The sequence below is a fragment of the Triturus cristatus genome, chromosome 3_1 (genome assembly GCF_964204655.1).
Source record: "Triturus cristatus chromosome 3_1, aTriCri1.1, whole genome shotgun sequence".
Lineage (NCBI taxonomy): Eukaryota > Metazoa > Chordata > Amphibia > Caudata > Salamandridae > Triturus > Triturus cristatus.
This window is the reverse complement of record NC_140583.1, coordinates 359,076,292-359,102,552: the sequence shown is the minus strand read 5'-3', so window position 1 is coordinate 359,102,552 and position 26,261 is coordinate 359,076,292. Positions and strand designations below refer to the sequence as shown.

The 26,261-nt window shown below is 48.5% G+C and overlaps 1 protein-coding gene across 13 annotated transcripts in view; it reads left to right on the top strand.

Annotated features, from left to right (window-relative positions):
- TCF12 (transcription factor 12) overlaps positions 1-26,261 on the top strand; it is a 692,950-nt gene that overhangs the window by 91,193 nt on the left and 575,496 nt on the right. Inside the window, exon 2 of one of the 13 annotated variants that reach the window (XM_085644114.1) lies at positions 13,600-13,673. The exons of the other annotated variants lie outside the window; for them this stretch is intronic. The gene's annotated coding sequence lies outside the window, so the exon portion shown is untranslated. The remainder of the gene's footprint in view (positions 1-13,599; positions 13,674-26,261) is intronic. 13 annotated transcript variants of the gene reach the window in all.

The window sequence follows — 26,261 nt, the reverse complement described above, 5'->3', positions numbered from 1 at the left end:
GAGTCTGGTGGATGTCTCTAAGGAGTGGGTGATCGCTATCCGCATCAGACGAATACTCTTTCTGGTGGCTCGGAGGCTAATCTATCTTGGATTATCCAGTATTAGGATATCTTTCATAGATTCACATGCCTGAATCCTTCCCCGTTGTCGGGATGGGAGTCCCTGGTACATAAATAAAGTAATATCCCATTAGACATGTATAGTAATAGGCCAAGGGTCTCACATTAGTAACATCTTCATGTCCTTTTGTAAAAAGGACCAAACTCTAGAGAAGAGCCAATCAGCTATCGCCACCCGCTCGAACCCACCTGGAAGGAGATCTAGTCCCTCAGATTTTCTACCGCACGTCGTGCTAAGGGAGTCTCCCCTGAGCTCTGCTCAGTTTTCCTTGTTTTCTGGATTTCCAGTGATTTTTTTTTTTTCTTCAGGACTCCTTCTGTGTGCAGTTCTCAATATCTTCATGGCAAATATTCCTAAGAAAGGCCTTTTTAGGCCCTGTGCTTCCTGTGGTAAAAAGAGGCTTCATGTTGATGACCAACACAAAGATTGCCTCTATTGTCTTTACCCGGACCACTCCTCAAAGGACTGTAAGGTATGTCTTACCTTTTCTTCAAAGACCCTTAAAGATCGGGAGGGACCCCTTCTAATTTAGCTGCATAGGCTTAAAGATAACGACCAAGTCCTGTCTTCTGAGGAGAGTGAAGGCTGTTCTACATCAAAATCCTCTAAAAAAAGGCCCAGAGTTGCTTCTCCATGACCTTCGTCTCAGCCCCCTCAAAAGATGGCGCACAAAAAGTCTACAGAGGCTCCCCTTAAGGCTTTCCCAACAAAGGTTTCTCCACAGGAGGTTCCACATACCTTTAAAAAGCCTGGTTCCACCTCGTCGGCGACGGGTTAGTCGACGGTTGCGTTGGTGGTGAGAAAATCCCAGTCTACAGCTGTCGGGATTACTTCGTCGACGACGACCGTCTCCACCTCTTTGGCATCTTCTGATCGTCCACGTCGATGACGACTTGATCGTCGACGGCTGCTAAACCTGTCTCGTCGACGATTAAACTTAAAAAATCATCGTCGATGTCCAAGCCAGTGTCGATGCTACGATCGCCGATGAGCGCGTCGATGCCTATGTCGACGAAGAGCGTTTCGTCGAAGTCTACACTGTCGACGACAAAGACGACATCGTCGACGACGGTTCCAATGCCGATGACACTGTCGACGACTGCTCCGTCGACGGGAGCTTTGTCGACATTTCCTTCAATTTTGCCAGTTGGTGCTTCACCGTCGACGACTACACCGATGACACGACACCAGAGTCCAAAGTGGAGAGTGCGTATGCCCACCTCAAAATCACAAAACGCACATTGACACCTGCCCTGACTTCTCCTATCAGGGTCCAGCAGTTACCTCCGACTCACCTTTTGGAAGAGAAGGAAGATTCAGACGATGGTGGTATGTTCGGAGCTGCCACAAGTCCTTCCGAACTCCATGTCAAATACCAAGAGAGTTCGGACTATGACGAACAAGAACCAGAAGACCAGCCATATTATCTGATGACCGCCATCCTTCCCAACCTCCCATGGTTTGTCTACCCGCGTCTTTGGTTTCTGACCTCCAATTTCTGATTGCTGACTACAAGCAGAGATTTCCTACTTCTGCTACGTCTCCTGCTCCGGTTGTCTCTCCGCCGTCAAGGCTGCAGCCTCAATCCCTTCCTCCACAGTCTGGGCCTGTCATGCTACCGCCTCCAACTTCCACAGATGATGAGGATGACGAGCAACAAGAGGAGGGAGAACTCCATGATTCTCAATCGACTCATGATGAGTGGGATGACTGTTATCCCTTGTCCAGCGTCTCCGGTGCCTACTCAAGCTGATTCGCCTCCTGAGGATATCGGGGGTTTCATAATGACTTGGAAAGAGCCGCACATCGTTTCCAGATCCCTATGCCTTCTCACCAACAGGATTGTTTCCTTTGACTTTAAAGAACCTTTCGAAAAGTCTGTACGATCAGTCCCTATTATAGACTACATCTGGGATCAGGGTGTAAAAATAATGCACAATCCATTTTCGATTCCCCCAGTGTTACCTTGGCTAGATAAAAAATACAGAGCTCCGTACACTGCTCCAGCCTGCCTTATCGGACATCCACAGCATGATTCAGTCATCACTCAGGCTGCTCAGAGAAAATCTAGAAACCCTTCTGCCCCACTGTCTGCTCCTCCTGACAAAGAAGGCAGACGACTTGACAATATTGGAAAGCTATTTTCTTCCATGTCTGCATTGACAGTGCGTGCGTCAAATTCCTTAGCGTTAGTAGGGCACTATAACAGGCAGATGTGGGCGGACATTGCTCCATACTTGGGAGCCTTGCCGGACGACTCGAGGGAAGAAGCGAAGATGATCTTGCTGGAGGGCGAACGTTCGGCTTCCGAGATCGATTGTGCGATGGATATCGCCTCTACTGGTTTTCGTCAATTAGCTGGCGCTGCTGTACTACGACGCCAGGGTTGGCTGAAGGCAACTTCATTCTGGCCTGAGGTCCAGACAAAAGTTCTGGACATGCCCTACGATGGTCAGCTTCTCTTTGGCCCGCATATTGATGAGGCTCTTCAGGGTATAAAAAAGGATCCCGACACGGCTAGGGCTTTGGGTACCCTTCAATTTAAAAACCCCTCTTTTCATGGCTCAAGGGCTAGAGGTCAATCTTCCACCAGAGGAGGCTACCAACACTATCGGTCTTCCTATTCTTCCTCCAACCACAATATCGGCCACAGTACCAACAACGTCAACAACAGCAATCCTCTTACACTAAAACCTCCTTTCGAGGAAAAGGAGGAGGACAGAAGGACACTGCTCGGCGGCAATGACCTTTCACTGCCGCCGGTCTCCATCTCCTCTCCACCCTTCAAAGTTGGAGGAAAGATTTCCCACTTCTTAAGCAATTGGAAACAAATAACGGACTGCTGGGTTCTTCAAATGATACAGTTTGGACATTCGCTGGAGTTCACTCACACACCTCCCCAGATCCCTCCTCGACCTATGCTTCACAAAAATCTACGCCTGTTACTCCTGGAACTTTCTCTCATGCTCCAGAAGGGAGCTATAGAAAGGGTTCCTCTTAGTCAGCGGGGGAAAGGGTTTTACTCCCGTTTTTTCCTGGTGCGCAAAAAGGAGAAGAAATGGAGACCAATCCTGGACTTGAGAAGTCTCAAAAAATTATTAAAGAAACAGTTGTTTCGCATGGTTACCATCCAAGAAGTGCTGCAACTTCTCAACGCAAACGACTACATGGTGTCTTTGGATCTTCAGGATGCCTATTTCCATATCTCTATCCACAGAAACCACAAGAAATTCCTGAGGTTCGCCGTGGCAGGCAGACATTACCAATTTCGAGTCCTGCCCTTCGGACTCAAGTCAGCTCCACGCATTTTTACAAAATGCCTCTCTCCAGTGGCTGCATATCTCCGGCAGCAACACCATCAGGTCTTTCCCTATCTCGATGACTGGCTCGTCAAGGCACCTTCTCTGGACGGCGCGACCAGGTCTTCCGACTCCTGTCTGCAGGTTTTCAGTCGCCTAGTAGTCACTCTGAATCAGGACAAGTCCGTTCTCCGGCCTTCTCAGCGGATAACCTTTCTGGGTGCTACTCTCGACACAACTCAGAAAAAGGCTTTCCCATCACAGGAGCGACAGAACGAACGTATTCATTTGGCAATTCACATAAAATCCAAGAAGTCTTTCTCAGTACGCCTCTTAAAATCCCTTCTTGGAATGTCATCCTGTATTCTACTTGTTCCTTACTGTCGCCTCCACATGCGCCCTCTCCAAGAAGCACTGTCGGCTCAATGGATTCAATCCGAAGGATCCATCGACTATGTCATTCGAGTTACCCCTCAGATGGTCACTGCTCTGCAGTGGTGGACTCGTCCACGGAATCTTTCTCAAGGCCTTACTTTCTTGCTCCAAGCTTCTCCACAGGTCATCACAACAGATGCGTCCCTGGAGGGTTGGAGAGCTTTCCTCCAGGAACTTCGAATCAGTGGGAAGTGGTCTCCTGCCGAACGAAAGCTTCACATAAACCTCCTCGAGTTACGAGCTGTCTATCTGGCTCTCCTGGCGTTCCTTCCCAGGACCAAAGGTTCTCTAGTGCTCGTCCGGACGGACAATACTAAGACGATGCACTACCTGAACAAGCAGGGAGGAACTCGTTCACTGACACTATCTCACGAATCTCAAATCTGGAACTGGTTATTCCATCACATTTCCCTTTGAGCGGAATATGATCCAGGAACAGACAACGTACTGGCCGATTCTCTGAGCAGGCAACAAACAACATGCCACGAATGGCAGTTGAACCAGCGCACTCTCGACCCATATTCTCCCAATGGGGCACTCCTCTCTTGGACCTATTTGCTACCAAGCAGAACGCCAAATGCCAAAACTTCGCAAGCTGGCATCTCCAACGGGGATCTCTAGGGAATGCATTTTCGATCGCATGGTTCAACGTCTTTGCATACGCTTTTCCACCGATTTCCCCCTGATTCCCAGGGTCCTCAGGAAAATGAAGACACGCTAATCCTAATAGCTCCGGCGTGGCCGCGTCAGCATTGGTTCACGGAGCTCCATCTTCTCTCTGGAACCGCCGATCTCTTTGAAACTGTTTCCCTCTCTCCTCACAATGAACCGGGAACAAGTCCTGCATCCGGATCCAGCATCTGAATACGATCTTTCAGCGGTCTCGCCGTACTCCCAACATAGATCAAATTACATTGGCACACAATACAATATACAACATATTTACGTGGGTTTGTGGTTCAGCTGGCATCTGCCTTATATGGCCAGTGGAAGCCTTTTTGGCGAATCATTATTTCTCCGTGCTACACGATAGTGAGATTATGATAGCACTAGTGAGAGTACAGGGGTTTGGTCATAACATAGAATTGTGACTTAATGAGGTTATAGCTTGGGCACCTTATCAATGAAATGCATATTCTCTATACATAGATGAGGGCTATATATGCTTGTGATGATAACCAGATATACACTGCTGTCATCTAGTTATTGATGGTTACTTGGTTTGGCAACTCAGACTCCCCTTTTTTTTCATGGTTTTTTAAAATTTTTGGTTGTGTTTAGGATCAATAGATATATTCACTCACTACTTTTGAGTGCTTGGGGACTTAATCTTATCAACCTGAACACCAACTAATCTGGTTTGGAGTGTACTAGGTGAGTGTCCATGCTTGTAATTTATGTATGGGGTGCTTTGAATTTATCACTGGAAGTTGTTGCATATTTATGTATATGGTGTTTTTATAGTCTGATATTACGGATAAGCAGCGTGCTCACTTTTCTTTTATACTAGGAGGGGTTTATTAAATAATACAATCTCTCTATCTGAATAGAATGAGGGGTTTTAAATTAGTGGATGACGGTTTGGTATATATGGATATGAATACTTTATCCGTATTGATAAACGTTCACCGTCCAACAATGTAATTTAACATATTAGTTTAAATTATATGTTTCTTTAGTACAAAGGGTGTGACTATATTCGCATTCTTATATGGTATTCTCTTCTTATGTTTGCAACTAGAATTGATGACATCTTTATATAGCCTTTGTGCTATATTTTATTGAACCATTACTTGACCTGGACTTCGCCATTTCCAGTTAATATTTGACCTTTCTACTATTAGGTGGGTGTTCTTGGTTATTATTTTGTCCTTTAGAATTTAGATGGGATTTTCTTGTTTTACCAACATCACACTTGACTTTGGTGTGGTTCGTTCTGGTATTAGAGAGATATGAGTATGATACGATTGTATGCTCTGATTACAACCTAGTGGGTGTATATTATTTTTTCACCCATTGAGAATAGTCTTTAGAACACATGCTCTATGATTTAACTTGTTTTCACGTTATTTCGGTGAATTTTCTTTTGTTTTTTGTTTCTCATTTTTACTATACTAGCTTCATTTTGAGTTTTTTTTGGCTATACTATTTGTGTATCTTGATCCGTATTCTTACACTTTTTCATATTTCGGGTGTTTTCCACAATTGGTGAGATTTTGGTGTTGGGTAGCCTTCGATCAATATAATTGAGAATTTTATTCTATATGATTAGATTGCTGATTTATGTATTCTGTCTACAGCCTTGAGAAAGTCACAGTACGTATTAGTACGGACGAAACACGTGTTGGCTGTTGCGACTGTTGCAAATTTGGACACAAGTTCGATGAACTATTAAAAAGAATACGTTTTTGAAGATTTGACGTCTATGTCAATCCCTTTATGAAAATTTGGAACACTCTGGAATTGTTGAAGGACATTGAGTAAATTACTGGTCCAACTATTGGCTTCAGAACAAGGGTTTGATATATAACTGTTTATAATTTCAGGATGGGTGTGCGTTAATAGCTGGGTTTTTTTCATTAATGATACTCACCAGTGCACACAGGGTTTGACCCCCATCGTCTTCCAGTGTTGAGTCACCCCTTGAAGTAGTTTGATGGATTTAGAAGGGCAGGATTATAGGCAGGATTGACTTGGGGCTGACGGAGCTGCAAATCGGCACCGCTACCCAGCCCTGTCGCTGGCCACGCCCCCCAAAATTTACTTTGTTGAATTCATGAAACTTTAGTAAAAAGTATTTACAGCAGCAAAAACAGTTTTTGCCGTTGGGACTGTGCTTGAATAAACACCATGTGCTGCGGTAGGGCTAAATGAACTTACGGTTTTGTGCCTTAAACCACGTTCTTCCATTTTAAGAATGAAAACCAAAAATCTTGTGTTAAATTTTCAAATTAAAGCTCACTTATTGAAAGAAGTAGATTTCCCAGTTCTTGGCTGGAGCTTTCTGGCCCATTATCTGGATTATGTTGACGCCACAAATGGTGATTCAGTTAGAGGATGAGGAACAATTCGTTGTAGCGTTTTCTGTGCCATTACAAAGTTAAATGGCACGTTATAGTTAACATATCATGCAGTCCCCCGTATCTGATTCCATGAGAGCTGCAGGTGGTTGTGAAGTCAAAACACAGGTGTATATATATCTTTATTACTGCACGTTGCAAGAAATATCTTACAATTGTTTTTACCTCTATTTAGTATTTAATTTTCCTGGCGGGGTTGTGAAGAAAGTGTAGGAAAGACAAGTAACCCAAGCATATCAATTTTGATGTCAAACAGTCGGCGCAAGACCCCAGGAGGATGGTGGACGCGCATGGTTGAATGTATAAGAGTCCTTTTGAAAAGCCGATGCAGTGGGTTTCTGCAGCTGTTTTGGCTTCATCTAGGTGTCCTGTACAAAAAATGGCTTTTCCCATTCGTAGGCCGGATGATACATTTACTGATTACTTTACATCACCTGTTGGTTCGTGCTAAGCACTCGTAATATTGAAAAATGCTTGAATTCGATGTGTATGAAAGTCTCTATGCTTCATTGGATCCTATTAAACACAATGATGAATGCTCATGAAATAGTTAAACTTGTGCTAAGGACTTAATTCCTAAGAAAGTGTATAGCTTAGCATGTTGCTGTTTTATACTTTTGCTAGCATAGTGGCACAAAGGCAATCCTGTGCTCAAATGACGGTACTTTGAATTGTGCAGTGATGGGGTATCCAAGTGTTCATTGTCTAGGTTCTTACCCCGTTTCGGAAGTTGTTTGGGCAATCCCGTTCCAGCCAACATGAGCATCAGTAATTTGTCAACCAACATTTATTCTCAAGGAGAAATCCTTTCCCACTCTTAATCAACTTTAAAGACCCACTTTAACATTTAGCTTTCTTTAAAGGATCTTATGGTCAAGAATTCCCTGTTAAGATAAGATCATGCTTCTACGAAGTAGCAAACACAAATATTGTAGATAAGGGTATTGTAAGGATGATAGACAAGTAACTCTGGTGTGATGACTTATAGGCATTGCCTTAAATAAGAGATACTTCTCTTCCTCATTGAAAGTTCTGTAAGCAGATAACAGAAGCCAGTGGTAGTGTGTGTGTAACATGGTGGTTTGATGAAGATTAGAGAGAGCTCAAATTATTTTTTAGGTCGACGCTAAGGCTTCTTGACAACATTCTGAAAGCTTCCCTGAGAATGCATTCTACCCTTTCCTTACCATTGGCTTTGTGGTTTGTAACTCACATTTGCTTTCTTTCTATTCCTGTCTTAAGTTGGACAGCCTACAACAAATAAATAGTCTTTGTCCCTACCTACCTTGGAGCACAACCTGTTAGTGTATTCTTCCACGAGTGCCTGCGTCATGAAAACAGTACTGTTATCCTTGTTCTTATCTTGTCACATTTGCTGTGCTTTCAAAGACAGAGGTCAAATATTAGACTCGGTATTCCAGGGAGCTTAGTGTTTACTTGTGCTGACCATCAAAGTTAGAGGCTTTATGTGACAGTGTGGGGGGGGGGGGGGTGCTTTTTGCTAGCATGCACCTATATTTAAATGTCTGTAAATAAACTGTGCAAACACTTGAATAGATCAGTACTAGGAAAGCACCAATGAAAATTTGTTTTTGTAAATCTGAAGTGTGGTAGGGCACTGTACTCCACTCTGTGCCACTCTACAACCGTCCATTCTACAACACTGCTCAACTGCTCCAGTCTACGCTCTGCCACCCTGCTAACTTGCTGAACAGTAGCCATACTGGTTTACGACATGGCTAAAACACATTTGCAAAGCTAATACCTCTTGCGTATGTGAGACCTATTGGCTTTGCCAATGCTTGTTACTTACCCAATGGATTATTCAGCCTTCTGCTCTTGTCTCCATATTTATTTACGTTTTCTTCTGCTGAAGAGCTTGGATCTATTGAGTCTTTAGTTTAATAATGATTCTCCTTGTTAGTCTTTAGGCATTGAAACATTTTAACTGTACAGTCAAATTGATCGTGAGCTTTTGCTATGGCAGCATATTACTTTCTGAAACTATTTACACTGTAGATAGGGTAACAGCCCATTTTGTCTGTCCCTGCTTCAAATGGTTTGTAACAGCGTTAGCTGTACAGAAGGCAGTGTGCAAACAGTGACACAAATTATATTGTGCTGCATCTTGTATAACTGCTTGGGACAGCAGAGCTTTTAAGTTCCTTCATGTCAACTTTTCCAATTCTCTGCTATTCGTTGCACTTTAATTTTTCAATTTTGAATCAAGGGCTTCAAATCCACGGGCTGCATAAAGCAGGTGGTGACTACGTCGAAATGTTGGGATGTTTTCATATTGGAGCATGAAAAGTCTAATCCATGCACTCACTGACCTAGATTACACATGACACATGCATGAACATGTGAAGAGAGAGTAGCTCCCTTGATAGTCATTCATGGAGAGACTCCCATCCCTCCTTGCATGCATTCATTCCTGCACATACACCAACAGACTTAAACGCACGCATACCACAGATCCAAAGTTATGGTGTTACCTATGCATGCAGAGTAATATACACAGGTTCACAGAACCACCCAAAACGCATACAGTAAGCTAGCACGGAACCAGTCACAAAAGCACGGTGGTCAAACTGACCAGGAAAAAATGGCCAGACTAAAAATGTTTAGTTATTTAAAAAAAAAAAAATACAATATTGAAGATATAAATGAAGCAAGCACATTATATATGCTCAGTGATAGTTTGGCTCGCTCACAACACTCCAACATTGGCTCGCTCACAACACTCCAACATTGAAACACTTCTTCTATACATACCATTTCAAGGAGTTATATTCACAGTACATGGTATTGATAGAGATCATAGGTTTTAGCATACTGCTACATCTGAGTGTCCCCAATAGGCCTCCTCATACTACCAAAGCTTTTGTTTTGGCTGTTACGCCTGTATCGATCTCTGAGGGTCAGACTTTTTGCCTTGACCTAAGTGTCCCTTAGGTTATTATCCTTGTACTCGGTCCAGCCAACTTTGGTGTCCCAGGCATTCTCTCTCCATCGGGTTTAGACATCAAGAAACTTTTCAATGGGCTACTTATATCGCTGGGTTGAGATGTGGGTGGAATCACTTCAGCGTAGAGTTCAAGTTGCTTATTAAAGTATTTTAGTTCATCCATTGTATTTGCTTAGTGGATCTTCCCTTTCCCCAGCAACATGCAATGAGTCTCTTTTGCAGCTATAGTATCAGGGCTCTATAGTGTCTATAGGTAACTGGACCCTCCCATACCCATACCAGCATTGCGACCCTCTGGCCTCGAAGCACATTTTGTCCAGTTATAGCAGATAATGCTGCAAGGACTTTCCTCCAGTAAGATTGTATATTGAAGTAGATGGATGTTTGTTTAATTGGTGTTGGTAAGATTGTGACTCCATGTCCGCTTAATATTTAGCCACTTTGCAGAGGAATTAACATTTGAGGTAGAAAAAATAGCGGTGAACCGATGTCTACTCAGTCTGTTTTGAAATGATCACATGTGAGTAATGATATACTACACTCTGCTTTCCAGTGCCATTCTTGGCCAGTTTTGTTTAAGCCTGCATATTTCAGCCATAGCAGGATGCAGGTACTTAACTGCAGTGCTCCATGTTACGCTTAGGGCTTCTTGATTGATCCTGTATCCATCCACGTACTTTTCATTTTTCACATCACTCGTATCAAGTATTTTTGTCAAAGGAAGGAAACTACAATTAAAGCTTTTGGAAGTTAGTGGTTTTTTAAAAAAATGAAAAACCTGTTATTTGACATATATGCAGGAACTTTAGTTGTACTCTGAGGTCTGCGTGTATTAACTGTACTAAATTTAATTTTGTCCACTTCAAAATGATTTTTTGTCTTTCAGTCACTGACATCTGCGGATAAATCAGTGGAGACCAAAATGGTCTAAAGCAGTTGGCTGTTTAACTTCTCAACCACTGTAGTAATTCTAATACTCCTACACACCCTCTTACAACTGATGCCTACCTTCAGTGGATACTATTATAATTTCACAGGTTCTTTATACTAGCACCAACAATGAAATCGGCAGATGCCACTTTAGAGGGGTGCATATTCTAAGTTCTCCTCCCCAATCTTGTTTGTGGCATGTCTGTCCTCATACAAGCACTCACCTTATAGTTCCGCGTAAATGTATAGCTTAAGCTTCTGTGCTAGTTTCTTTCTGTGTCTGGATATTTCTAGAGGCTGATTAAAATGTTAAGAAGATTGACGTGATAGGAATTGCACAGGTAATCAATCCTTGATCTAGAAATTATTTATACCATGATCTCAAAGAGCTGGCCTGCTAGGAGGTTTGATTAAAAAAAAAATAAATAAAAAAAAAAACTCTGTAATGCTTGATGACTTGATTAACATTACACTCCATTGTGAGGTATGGTTTAAAGACGAAGCTCAGTGTTTTGGTTGAGACAGTTTTAGATTTTTTCACTTACCGGGTAGAAGTATATATGCAGTGAAGTTTTGAGGTTTAAAACCTGTTACATTTAGGTCTGTTCTATCATGCAGGTTTATAGTTGTTGTACAGTTATACGTATACCACTAGTATTAATTAAGCCCTCTGTTTTCAGGAGGGGCTCTACTAAGTTTGATCAACAGCGGTTTATCACTATTATAGGTATGGAATAATTCACCAAACCTGATTAGGGCAAGGTTTTGCCTGCTTCGAAAGACCTTCAGATGGATCCCCACTGAGGCTAGAAGGATGGTCACCCACGCACTCTTCAGCAGCAGACTCGACTATGGCAACGCACTCTATGCAGGCGTCACCTAGAAACTCCTCAGGAAACTACAGAACATTCAGAACGACACAGCCAGACTCTTCCTCTACATCCCCCACCACAGCTGCATCTCCGAACACCTGCTGGAACTCCACTGACCACCAGTCAACAGAGGAGTCACATTCAAGCTCCTGACACATGCCTACAAAGCTCTCCACGATGCCGGACCAGCATACCTGAACCACTACCTCTCATTCCACGTACCCACCAGACACCTCCGCTCTTCCATACTGGCCCTTTCCACCGTCCCTCAAGACCATGACCGGAGGAATATCATTTTTCTACCTCGCCGCCATAACCTGGAACAACCCTGCCTCTCCACATTCGGCTATCTCAGTTGCTGGCCCAATTCAGGAAGGATCTCAAGACCTGGCTCTTTGACTGAACCACAGCGCCTAGTAGCACCTGCTGTCCTCCCTACCCCCCAGTGCCTCGAGACCCTTGTGGGCGAGTAGATTCAATTAAGCACTGATTGATTGATCAGTTTATGTCAAGACTTTACATATTTTCAGTTCTTTTGATATGTTGACGGTGTTGGGTGTCTATTCTGCAAATTCACACGATATTGCAATGAGCCTTTTGTTATCTGTTGCTTTACCTGTGTATGATGACCAAGAGTGTTCACTATCTACACTTAAGAGATGTGAAGGTCTCTTTGTTGAGCCTTAATAACGTAAATGCTAATCACCTGTTCTGGTTGGATAGCATTGGGATTTAGAGACTGCTGACATAGATTGGTCTTAAAATTCTCTGTGTTATAAAAGAAGTACTTTGTTTTAGTATTTGAATGATTGAGTTTCAGTTTGGTCATTTAAGAGGACACACTCCTTTTTGCTTCAGAGCAGTCCTTTACTCTTTGGGAGCAGTTGGATTCAAGTGACATGAGGCAGGACAAACTTTGGTGGTGAAATTATTGTTTTCCCATGAGATTGAATTGGAAATGAATTAGGTTGAATTTTTAGTTTAGTATGATGTAGGTAACCAGAGATTAGCAATAGTAGGTTTATATATTTACAAGCCTTTGGATAATTTGTGTGAAAGGTTTGTAAGAAATTGGAATTTTATCTGAAAAAAATACATAAATGAACTGACTCCATTCATGTGATGTGAGTGGATCCTTTTGTAGAATCGAATACCGGTTCCATAGTTGTATCAGGGTATGTTGTCAGATAAAGAATTTTTTTGCATGTTTTTAGAAGGTAGTTTTTAATGCCAACCTTGATACAGGCCGTGAGTGAGCCCATTGCTTACCATTGGTTTAGGTTTTCATGAATCTCGTTGCTTACATCTTTTTCAGTGGCTCTCCTTCTGCTTCTTGTGTTTGTCCCTCCCCTGGAGCACAGCTCCTTTACCTTACATTTCATAGGTCCTTTACCTTGTGTTTGATTGGATCCTTTCATTGACCACATTAAGGGATCTGCTTTTTTCCATTGCCTTTATCCCTCCATGTGATGTTTTGCTCTTTCTCCTGTGTGCTGCCTTCTCCCCCACATCCTTGCGTCAATTGCTCACCATTTGCCCGTCTCTGGAGTTCATCATTGCTTCCTTCTTTTGTATTTTTTTTTGTTTTTTTGTCATTTTATTTTGTATTGTAAGCACCTCACTACCTAATCCGTCGCTCCCCTACTTAGTGGTTCAAGTCTTTAAATCTTTTTATTGATATTATGTACACATACACCCACCTAAAACCAATGGCCAGATGGGAGGGGGCACATGGCACTACATGAAGGTAAAAAGGGAAAGGGGGAACTGGGATGAGGCAGTCAAAACAAATAAGGAAAGCGGGCAGCCCCCACTCCTCCCACCCCAGAGCCATAAACGGTAGCACTAAATGCATACCCAGAGTGCTTATAGTCTTTCTATTTTCTTTCTTGCAGAATGACTCATCTCATGATTATTAAGCTAGGTTTGTGAGCCGTAGATCGTGCGCTGGCCAGCATTCTATCCACAGGTGAGCTGAAAAACACATAGGTATTTTGCACATGTGAGCATCTTGAGTTCTTCAGATAGGAAAGCGATATTCGCACCCAAGTATGTTTAAAAATATCTACTTTGTGGTCTGGTGTGGCTGAAATGTCTTCTGTGCTCCGGACTTTCCACAGTTTGTTTAGCCATGTGGTGTTTTCTGGGACGGTGTCAGATCAATATATAGAAGTCAAGGTTTGCTCAGCAGCGCACAGACCCACTGTTATGGCGATTTCAGGGGATAGGTTTATTTGGGAGTCAGAATTGGATATATGCTGAGAACTGAGGTATGTCTGTATTGAGGATTGTATTTATGCCAGAGATTACTGTCTGCCAATGTCTGCTTAATTTGAGGAAGCTACATAGTAAGCGGGTCAGTATGCCTGCACCTCCCCGATTTCTCCAACAGTGTCCTGAGTTGCAGGCATTCCAGGCCTTTTATCCATGCTGGAGTATAATTCAATAGAGTGTCCATGGCTTACCATTTGTTTGCTTCATTGTCACTCCTATTTGCTGCCTCCTAATTAGCTAGCACCTGCTGGCTTCACTTCCTTGATTGATTCATCTTGATTACTGTCCTTCCGCTGCTACATCTGTGATTGAGGTACTATTTTTAGGTCTCGCCTAGCGTTGCTGCGCACATGCGTAGCTCGCTCGGCGAGATTTATTGTTAATGAGTTGTTTTAGAAAAGGGCTTTAAGCCCCGCCCCTTATTTCCATTGGCTGGCGTCACCATTTATGGTAAACGGTGGCCTGCCATTGGAAATTAGGGTTTTTGGTGGATGCCCTTTGGCCTCCGAGCCGGACTCTGTGGACTGCTTTATGACTGTCGCAATGCAGTTTCTTATCTTTATGGCGCCATGTGTTAGAAACACATGGCCACATAAAGACGAGATCCCCATGCTCCGGCTGCAGCGCGGTCCTCCTTTCACTTTCAGGACCGCGCTTGTTTTTTTCCTTGCTGGATGCAATTCTGAGCAGTGTTTGACAGTGAAGAGCAGAATCGAATACCTTCCTTGTGGAACATCTCACTGCGTTGGGACCTTGCTGCACAGATCTGTGTAACATACTGATAACCGGCTCGAATACCTCACAGAAATAATTACCTTTTTCCAAATACTTAGATAAATAAAATGAGTCATTTACGTGGATAACAAATATGCCTATTAGGTGGTCAGTATTATAACAAAGCTCTTGTCTCGCTGAAGCACCTCTTCTAAGCACATGTGGGGTGGGTCTGTGAACAACTTAAAGCCACTAAAAACTACTCAAAGGTGTACTTAACTATGGACATCAACAACCTCTGCGCTGCAAAATCAGATCACCAGGAATGCACTTCCTACAGCAAAAAGTTTGGTACCACCAGGGAGCACACACAGGACAGATATAGCTTCTGTGCCGGCACAGCAGGGGTACGTGTTAAAATATTTATTAAATGACGAAACGTACCTGTCTGCAAGCTAAACACTACCTTTAGAAGCGCGCCCAGGTTGAATCGGGAGGCAGATTCGCACAGAAAAACACTTCTGTGGGCTTTGTGTAAATTTGGAGTGAATTTCCATTTTTATTTTTTTGTCCTGTGAAATTCGCTTGGACTTCCAGGCGTTTTCCTTGGGGGGGGGGGGCTACATACACCACAAATTTCCAGGAGTAATCACATGCGTAGACTGGTACACGTGTGTAAATGTACGCGTTGTAGGTGCATAAATGCATAAATATAGTACAAATATTAATTTTCAGGCTAGAATATGTTGTTTTTCCACAGGAAAAACAGGGCTCTCTGTGAAGTAACACTTTCCATACACTTAGGGTAGTCAGACACCCTGGATTTACCGGGAGGGTCCCGGATTGCTGTTGCCGGTCTGGCCTTATTTTCTGATTAAAACACGTTGCGGTTTTGGAAAGAGGAGTCTGAGAGCGAGCAAATTAAAATGAGGAAATGTAGCGCGCTCACGATCGCATTACCACTGCCCAGCGCTTACAGCACCGCTGGGCCACGAGTTGAATGCTTTGCGACACCCGGTTGTGTTGTAAAATCATTCCCATCTCCCAGCAGGATGTAGAGAAGGGCGACTCAATATCTGAAGAGACCTCCCGGCCCCCTCAGGATCGTCGAATTTCCTCTCAGCGTCTTTGCAGCATATGTGTGTGCGAGAGAGAAGGGTCAGTTAAAATACAAGATTTTTCACCATTTTGTGTGACGTGAGCAGAGTTTGGCACACTTCTATATAGTGAATACTAAATTTGAAAATCGGACCATGCATGCTTTTGTTTCGTAATACACGAAAGTAAAATAATTATTGTATGGACTGTGAGCACTTACCTTCTTCCCCCTCCTCCTTACCAGGTCTGATTGTATACTTTACTCTCTGGTACTTGTAGACCTGTTTTCATCTATGTCAATGCATGACTACAAGTCATCACAGAACATTAGTCACGGTGTGCTACTCAAGAGGTGACTTTGGAGTAGGACTTTTTGGTACTGGCTGACATTACCAGCTTCAGGTTTTGGTCCGATACCCTGGTTACGTATGAACAATTACCAATATTCACAGCCTGTAGGTGGGATAGGGCAGGGGCAGTATTCCCCAGGACTCGAAGGTAGCTGCCAGAGGATCTCATGTCCAGTTCAATGCAAATCTTTAATGACTGATAAGGGTGCCTGGTAGGGCATGGGTCACACCACACACGTGGCTGTGCTCCCAGCGATACTCCATCACATCCCTCGAAGACCACAGTGACTTCACAAGGGTACTCGGTGGCGTACGGTACCCACCTGGGCTCAAACAGCAGTAGTTCAAAATAGCAAACATACAAACAGGTACAATTTCGGCTACATACATGAGAGCGTGAAAAGTAAACTTCTGTTGCCATGGCAAATATTTTACATTCCGTTGCCATGGCAACGATGCTCCGCTTGGATCTCCTTGCAGGGGTTGCTGTGTCAATTGGTTCCTGATGGCCTATCCTAGGCAGCAGGAAGAGCTCCCATTAGGACAGCTCCATTTGGGGGTTCAGGATTGTGCGGGCGGCAGCAGCTGAGCGGCGCTCCAAAATGTTTGCATAGCGCGCTTTATTTGGTCGTTTGACTTAAAAATCCATAAACCTCAAAGGTTAATAACGCAGGTATGTACCACTGGGAACTACATCGGACTTTTGGAACGCTTCACTACAGAATTTGTGACCAAGTTTCGAAAATGGCGTTTATTCCCTCTGTTATTCCAGCAGGAGTGTTCGTTGCAGGATTTTCTGTGTACGAGTAGGCACACTAATGTAGCACACGTCCTTTTGTAAGCAAAGGACACCACAAGGCCCTGTTGCTGCATATTAGATTTCCTGCTCAACGCCTCTGCGTCTCGAGCGCAACAAAACTTCATTGTACGGCTTGTTGGGTGAAATAATAAATATTTTTACAGTAGCAATAGGAAATCTGCCCTCCTGTGTAGAAGTGTTAAAGCCCTACGTTGATTGCGTGTACTTTCTGAATAACCAACAACCTGTTTGTCCACTGCGGCGTAACATATGTGTGGCGGGCAGCTGATAGGATTGCAGCATTTGTGGACTTGAGCTCAGATTGGTGAAAGAAATTAGTATTATTGGTGAAAAAAAGTAGGATCTGCAGCTATAACGTGCCTGTTAAAGTTTACAAGTCGATAGGTTTTACTAAGAAAACTGTTTTTAAAGCAGACACTCCGAGCATGAGTTATTTTAATTTGATGTAAGCACCGCGTCAAATTATGCTTTGTGTTTCTTAACAGGTATACATGCGTACTTTCTACAGCAGTATAGTTTTTGGGTCTGGTTCACATGCTGCTTTATTACAGTCATATGTAGCGTTTGCCCATGCATCTAAAACTGCAGCATCTTAGGGGAAGATTCAGTTATGTGTGTTGGCATCAGGCACGCAACGCCCATTAAGCTGGCTCAAGCAGAATTGTTTTGCACACAGAATCATGGAGACAGACTAATATTTCAAAACATGAAACTTTTAAAATTGTAAATTCAGTTAATTCATGCCAAAGCCTGTCCTACTAGATTCATGCTACTCAGGAATTGTGCAACTGTTTAACCACTTTTTTGTTGAAAATATCTGGCATAACGGTTAGAGCAGTCAACCTCAAAGCTGGGTAACCAGGTTCGAGTCGTGGCAGGGAATCCACATCCCGTGATCCTGGGCAAATCACTTAATCTCCCAGTGGCTAACAAAACAAGCATTGAAAATGCAATAGGTCTCACCTTTGATTAAGTTAAAGCCATTTTCTTTGCTAATGGTATTGTAAAGCAATGCAAATGGCTTTAATTTAATAAAAGGCGAGACCTATTGCATTTTTAATGCTTGTTTTTCCTTCCGCCCGCCCTCTCCTTGTCGCTTATCCCCCCTCCCGCCCGCCCTCTCCTTGTCGCTTATCCCCCCTCCCGCCCGCCCTCTCCTTGTCGCTTATCCCCCCTCCCGCCCGCCCTCTCCTTGTCGCTTATCCCCCCTCCCGCCCGCCCTCTCCTTGTCGCTTATCCCCCCTCCCGCCCGCCCTCTCCTTGTCGTGTATCCCCCCTCCCGCCCACCCTCTCCTTGTCGTGTATCCCCCCTCCCGCCCACCCTCTCCTTGTCGTGTATCCCCCCTCCCGCCCACCCTCTCCTTGTCGTGTATCCCCCCTCCCGCCCACCCTCTCCTTGTCGTGTATCCCCCCTCCCGCCCACCCTCTCCTTGTCGTGTATCCCCCCTCCCGCCCACCCTCTCCTTGTCGTGTATCCCCCCTCCCGCCCACCCTCTCCTTGTCGTGTATCCCCCCTCCCGCCCACCCTCTCCTTGTCGTGTATCCCCCCTCCCGCCCACCCTCTCCTTGTCGTGTATCCCCCCTCCCGCCCACCCTCTCCTTGTCGTGTATCCCCCCTCCCGCCCACCCTCTCCTTGTCGTGTATCCCCCCTCCCGCCCACCCTCTCCTTGTCGTGTATCCCCCCTCCCGCCCACCCTCTCCTTGTCGTGTATCCCCCCTCCCGCCCGCCCTCTCCTTGTCGTGTATCCCCCCTCCCGCCCGCCCTCTCCTTGTCGTGTATCCCCCCTCCCGCCCGCCCTCTCCTTGTCGTGTATCCCCCCTCCCGCCCGCCCTCTCCTTGTCGTGTATCCCCCCTCCCGCCCGCCCTCTCCTTGTCGTGTATCCCCCCTCCCGCCCGCCCTCTCCTTGTCGTGTATCCCCCCTCCCGCCCGCCCTCTCCTTGTCGTGTATCCCCCCTCCCGCCCGCCCTCTCCTTGTCGTGTATCCCCCCTCCCGCCCGCCCTCTCCTTGTCGTGTATCCCCCCTCCCGCCCGCCCTCTCCTTGTCGTGTATCCCCCCTCCCGCCCGCCCTCTCCTTGTCGTGTATCCCCCCTCCCGCCCGCCCTCTCCTTGTCGTGTATCCCCCCTCCCGCCCGCCCTCTCCTTGTCGTGTATCCCCCCTCCCGCCCGCCCTCTCCTTGTCGTGTATCCCCCCTCCCGCCCGCCCTCTCCTTGTCGTGTATCCCCCCTCCCGCCCGCCCTCTCCTTGTCGTGTATCCCCCCTCCCGCCCGCCCTCTCCTTGTCGTGTATCCCCCCTCCCGCCCGCCCTCTCCTTGTCGTGTATCCCCCCTCCCGCCCGCCCTCTCCTTGTCGTGTATCCCCCCTCCCGCCCGCCCTCTCCTTGTCGTGTATCCCCCCTCCCGCCCGCCCTCTCCTTGTCGTGTATCCCCCCTCCCGCCCGCCCTCTCCTTGTCGTGTATCCCCCCTCCCGCCCGCCCTCTCCTTGTCGTGTATCCCCCCTCCCGCCCGCCCTCTCCTTGTCGTGTATCCCCCCTCCCGCCCGCCCTCTCCTTGTCGTGTATCCCCCCTCCCGCCCGCCCTCTCCTTGTCGTGTATCCCCCCTCCCGCCCGCCCTCTCCTTGTCGTGTATCCCCCCTCCCGCCCGCCCTCTCCTTGTCGTGTATCCCCCCTCCCGCCCGCCCTCTCCTTGTCGTGTATCCCCCCTCCCGCCCGCCCTCTCCTTGTCGTGTATCCCCCCTCCCGCCCGCCCTCTCCTTGTCGTGTATCCCCCCTCCCGCCCGCCCTCTCCTTGTCGTGTATCCCCCCTCCCGCCCGCCCTCTCCTTGTCGTGTATCCCCCCTCCCGCCCGCCCTCTCCTTGTCGTGTATCCCCCCTCCCGCCCGCCCTCTCCTTGTCGTGTATCCCCCCTCCCGCCCGCCCTCTCCTTGTCGTGTATCCCCCCTCCCGCCCGCCCTCTCCTTGTCGTGTATCCCCCCTCCCGCCCGCCCTCTCCTTGTCGTGTATCCCCCCTCCCGCCCGCCCTCTCCTTGTCGTGTATCCCCCCTCCCGCCCGCCCTCTCCTTGTCGTGTATCCCCCCTCCCGCCCGCCCTCTCCTTGTCGTGTATCCCCCCTCCCGCCCGCCCTCTCCTTGTCGTGTATCCCCCCTCCCGCCCGCCCTCTCCTTGTCGTGTATCCCCCCTCCCGCCCGCCCTCTCCTTGTCGTGTATCCCCCCTCCCGCCCGCCCTCTCCTTGTCGTGTATCCCCCCTCCCGCCCGCCCTCTCCTTGTCGTGTATCCCCCCTCCCGCCCGCCCTCTCCTTGTCGTGTATCCCCCCTCCCGCCCGCCCTCTCCTTGTCGTGTATCCCCCCTCCCGCCCGCCCTCTCCTTGTCGTGTATCCCCCCTCCCGCCCGCCCTCTCCTTGTCGTGTATCCCCCCTCCCGCCCGCCCTCTCCTTGTCGTGTATCCCCCCTCCCGCCCGCCCTCTCCTTGTCGTGTATCCCCCCTCCCGCCCGCCCTCTCCTTGTCGTGTATCCCCCCTCCCGCCCGCCCTCTCCTTGTCGTGTATCCCCCCTCCCGCCCGCCCTCTCCTTGTCGTGTATCCCCCCTCCCGCCCGCCCTCTCCTTGTCGTGTATCCCCCCTCCCGCCCGCCCTCTCCTTGTCGTGTATCCCCCCTCCCGCCCGCCCTCTCCTTGTCGTGTATCCCCCCTCCCGCCCGCCCTCTCCTTGTCGTGTATCCCCCCTCCCGCCCGCCCTCTCCTTGTCGTGTATCCCCCCTCCCGCCCGCCCTCTACTTGTCGCTTATCCCCCTCCCGCCCGCCCTCTACTTGTCGCTTATCCCCCTCCCGCCCGCCCTCTACTTGTCGCTTATCCCCCTCCCGCCCGCCCTCTCCTTGTCGCTTATCCCCCTCCCGCCCGCCCTCTCCTTGTCGCTTATCCCCCTCCCGCCCGCCCTCTCCTTGTCGCTTATCCCCCCTCCCGCCCGCCCTCTCCTTGTCGCTTATCCCCCCTCCCGCCCGCCCTCTCCTTGTCGCTTATCCCCCCTCCCGCCCGCCCTCTCCTTGTCGCTTATCCCCCCTCCCGCCCGCCCTCTCCTTGTCGCTTATCCCCCCTCCCGCCCGCCCTCTCCTTGTCGCTTATCCCCCCTCCCGCCCGCCCTCTCCTTGTCGCTTATCCCCCCTCCCGCCCGCCCTCTCCTTGTCGCTTATCCCCCCTCCCGCCCGCCCTCTCCTTGTCGCTTATCCCCCCTCCCGCCCGCCCTCTCCTTGTCGCTTATCCCCCCTCCCGCCCGCCCTCTCCTTGTCGCTTATCCCCCCTCCCGCCCGCCCTCTCCTTGTCGCTTATCCCCCCTCCCGCCCGCCCTCTCCTTGTCGCTTATCCCCCCTCCCGCCCGCCCTCTCCTTGTCGCTTATCCCCCCTCCCGCCCGCCCTCTCCTTGTCGCTTATCCCCCCCTCCCGCCCGCCCTCTCCTTGTCGCTTATCCCCCCTCCCGCCCGCCCTCTCCTTGTCGCTTATCCCCCCCTCCCGCCCGCCCTCTCCTTGTCGCTTATCCCCCCTCCCGCCTGCCCTCTCCTTGTCGCTTATCCCCCCTCCCGCCCGCCCTCTCCTTGTCGCTTATCCCCCCTCCCGCCCGCCCTCTCCTTGTCGCTTATCCCCCCTCCCGCCCGCCCTCTCCTTGTCGCTTATCCCCCCTCCCGCCCGCCCTCTCCTTGTCGCTTATCCCCCCTCCCGCCCGCCCTCTCCTTGTCGCATATCCCCCCTCCCGCCCGCCCTCTCCTTGTCGCATATCCCCCCCTCCCGCCCGCCCTCTCCTTGTCGCATATCCCCCCTCCCGCCCGCCCTCTCCTTGTCGCTTATCCCCCTCCCGCCCGCCCTCTCCTTGTCGCTTATCCCCCTCCCGCCCGCCCTCTCCTTGTCGCTTATCCCCCTCCCGCCCGCCCTCTCCTTGTCGCTTATCCCCCTCCCGCCCGCCCTCTCCTTGTCGCTTATCCCCCCTCCCGCCCGCCCTCTCCTTGTCGCTTATCCCCCCTCCCGCCCGCCCTCTCCTTGTCGCTTATCCCCCCTCCCGCCCGCCCTCTCCTTGTCGCTTATCCCCCCTCCCGCCCGCTCCTTGTCGCTTATCCCCCCTCCCGCCCGCCCTCTCCTTGTCGCTTATCCCCCCTCCCGCCCGCCCTCTCCTTGTCGCTTATCCCCCCTCCCGCCCGCCCTCTCCTTGTCGCTTATCCCCCCTCCCGCCCGCCCTCTCCTTGTCGCTTATCCCCCCTCCCGCCCGCCCTCTCCTTGTCGCTTATCCCCCCTCCCGCCCGCCCTCTCCTTGTCGCTTATCCCCCCTCCCGCCCGCCCTCTCCTTGTCGCTTATCCCCCCTCCCGCCCGCCCTCTCCTTGTCGCTTATCCCCCCTCCCGCCCGCCCTCTCCTTGTCGCTTATCCCCCCTCCCGCCCGCCCTCTCCTTGTCGCTTATCCCCCCTCCCGCCCGCCCTCTCCTTGTCGCTTATCCCCCCTCCCGCCCGCCCTCTCCTTGTCGCTTATCCCCCCTCCCGCCCGCCCTCTCCTTGTCGCATATCCCCCCTCCCGCCCGCCCTCTCCTTGTCGCATATCCCCCCTCCCGCCCGCCCTCTCCTTGTCGCTTATCCCCCCTCCCGCCCGCCCTCTCCTTGTCGCTTATCCCCCCTCCCGCCCGCCCTCTCCTTGTCGCTTATCCCCCCTCCCGCCCGCCCTCTCCTTGTCGCTTATCCCCCCTCCCGCCCGCCCTCTCCTTGTCGCTTATCCCCCCTCCCGCCCGCCCTCTCCTTGTCGCTTATCCCCCCTCCCGCCCGCCCTCTCCTTGTCGCTTATCCCCCCTCCCGCCCGCCCTCTCCTTGTCGCTTATCCCCCCTCCCGCCCGCCCTCTCCTTGTCGCTTCTCCCCCCTCCCGCCCGCCCTCTCCTTGTCGATTATCCACCCCCCCCCCCATCCTGCCCACCCTCTCCTTGTCGCTTCTCCACCATGTGTGCATGGATGCTGGCTCCTAGAAGCAATTCACTACTAGTGCCATTGCTTTCTTGCACTTTGTTTAATTTCTGAGACCCTGTTGGCATCACCAGGTTGATAATTATCACAAAGCGAAGGCATAGGTGCCATGCTACTCCCCGCTAACCATCTTTCCGACATGCAGATTGGCAACAAAATGACTAAAATGGCTGAAATGCTATGAAATTAATGAACTTTTTTTATTTTTTTATTTAGCGGTCACTGAAATTAGGAGTTTGATTTTCATTTAAATGAAATTGCTTGGTTCTACTGAGCTTAACTTCATTAGAGTTTCAGTTTCACATAAAGAAGGATCTCCCTCAAAACACTGTGTTGCTCTTCTCCTATAGTTTGCTTACTGCACAACTGCAGTCTAAAATGCGCTTGTTGCTAAACACTCATCTGTGCATTGCTATGGTTTGAACAGCTTTGCCATCGCAGTCTCACAGGCTTCGCTCAGTTGTCTTAATCAAGCTGTCAACTCACTGCGCAGCTCCCGCAGTTGAGCGCAGTTCACTTTACATAAACAGCATGACTATGGCACAATATATGTATATTTTACTTTTCTTTTTTGCTTTTTGGAAAGGAGTAGTCGCAAGGCTGCCTCATCCGGATACGTGACTAAACTACTGAACGGCAAGAGCAGCAAGTCCTGGGACGAAAAGCTTCTGGAGGCCTAAATGCATATCTCAGTTCTTGTTACAGGGGCCTTTACTGAGCACTCCCAACCTGGCCAGAAAGGTTACAGCCCAACCGTGAATTAAAGTGTTGCACCTTTAGATACAGTGGGCTGTTTTCAACAGATTTGTAAACCCCCCCCCCCCCTCAATCCCTCCCCCAAAAAAAGAATACGGGGCTACCATGTTGCCAACTTCTTGAACATTGGCAAGTAATGCATTGAGGTTGGGTGTCAATCATGGGAGCCCAAAGTTTGGTGAAACAGGCTGAATTCTCATATTTTGTTTAGGATAACCGCTGGGCTATATAAGAGTTTCACTTTAAATTCACTACGTTCAATCGATTATTGTGGAGGGTCCTTCAGATATGGCATGGGTTGTGATCTCCTGGGTCTATGTTGGAGAACTTTGCCCTCGGCTAAAGCCATAGATTTCAGCGGGACAAGTTCAGCTGTTGCCACAACAGTGCAAAGAAGCCAAGTAATTGTTGAACCGTGTGCTGTGCAAAGTCTGCATAATATAACACATGCAGCCCAACAGGAGTGCATGGCGCAACACCAAATTACTCCTCCGATGCAAACCATATAAAAAATGAAGCAGCAAAGATCGTATTTATGTAAAGCACTTCAAGAAAACTCTTCAAAAAGACAATTCGGCTCAGGAAATTTGTAAAATTGGCAAGTTTTACAAACTCTAAAACCAAGACAGTAACTTATTTACCTACCCAGGAGATCTGGACTAATTTATGAATTTTCTTTATGGAAAAAATTATATTTATATTTTGGGCCAGAACAGGGTTCCCTTCGACCTAGCCTCTGACGACCAATGGTCAGCCATCTGGGTAAATGTTCTTAATGCCTTCACTCCAGTGACTGAAGCAGATGCTACCTCCAACTGGCCACTATAACGTCTAGGTCTCCACAAAATCCCTGAAGACCTAGTTATTAAGGTCTTGCCTAAGATAGAGCAAATGTGCTCTCTTGTAAGAGATTTTGTTAACTCAAAGAGGCTTTGTACCTGCCCATTGCTTACCATTTGTTTACTTTGTCACTCTTTATTTGATTCATAATAGGTTAGCAAATGCCAGTTTCACTTCCTCCTCCTTTGTGTGGGGTATGGACAAAGTATGGATGGCTTTGTTTTAATTTTTGCTCTGTGATTGAGGTACTATTTTTCTTTTGTCCCCTGCTGTTGGTTGTCTGTGTTGCTTCTTCACCCTCACCCACCATTGTCCGTTGTCTGTGTTGTTTCTAGCCTCCCACCTGTCATTATGTATCTTATTTCCTCCCAAATCGCCTTGTACGTGTTGTGATAGCTGCATTATTGTGCTTTTTTTGTGACATTTAGCTACTCTGCATAGCAGATGCGCTGCTGTACAATATGGCTAAAAGGCATCGGTAAACCCAATTGCTATCAAATAGGCGAGGTCTATTGGCTTTGCCAATACTTGTTTAATAAAACAGTGATGTGCTTCCAGTAGATAAATCTGCTGCCAGGCTGTTCCTTTTTAGGTCTCACCTAGCATTGTAGTGCGCGTGCGCTGCTCACTCTGCGAGGCATATTGTATTAGGGTATGTTTTAGAAGTGGAGTGGAAGCCCCGCCCATCTTTTTCATTGACTGGCGTCATCGTCAAAGGTAAATGCTGGCTTCTGATTGAAAATGAGGCTTCTTAGTCTCTCCATGTTACCGCCCTGTCTCCTTTTGGGACCGCCCATCTGGACTGTATTGTTTACTTGCGGTGTTACATGGTCCTCGATATGTAGTCCGCGAGCACTATTTTGTTTCAGGTGCACACTGCTCACCAGGGGGCTGCTTCCCTCATCGGTGGCCAGCTGCCAGAGAGCCGCCTGCAGCCTCCGTCCGCCCACACAAAGGAGTGGATAAGTTTTTGGAAGAGGAAAGGGGAAGTGAAGCGCTCGGTGAGACTGAAGTGAACTTTTGCCGCAGACGGACTCCGGCTGGGTTGTGTTTGTGTCAACTGCTGCGGCAGCGAACTGACTCTCCCCTCAGAGACCCTTCCCGCCTCCGCCGCGTGACCAAACTGAGCTCCCCGACCTCATCCATCAGATGAGTCAGCACCACACAAGTACACCCTTTTCGGGCTGTCTCGCTCTAGCGCTTCCTACAGCCTCAGGGCGGACGGAGGGTTTCCGTTCATAAAGTTTCATCTAGCACGTCCGTTCAAATGGGAGGTGCTTCTGTAAGACTGGTAGGGCTGGTACAGATAGGGACACATAGTGGTTTCCATATGGAGCAGATGAAAAACTTACAGGGATTGGAAGGAGTCAGTGAAAATCTAAAGGATGGCGACAGGCCGGTCTCAATAGCGCTCGGACGTGACACATGATTTCACAATAGCCTTGTGCCCCTAAAGGGCTGGGCCACAGTCAGTCACTCATAGATCTCTTAGAATCTGACGAGAGCATGGGTTCACGTAAAGCCCCTTTGTGTAGTTAAATAATATAAAGAAATGACTGCCCTGCGCAACAAGTATTTTGTTTCGTGTAGCGCTCTGCGGGAGGGGAATCACTTCTTGGCGTTCAGAGCACCAGACGTGAATTGAGTTCGCAGCACGACTGGAATTCTTTTGTATAATCGGCCAGCGCCCACAGGCCCTGGCAGGGTGGGGATA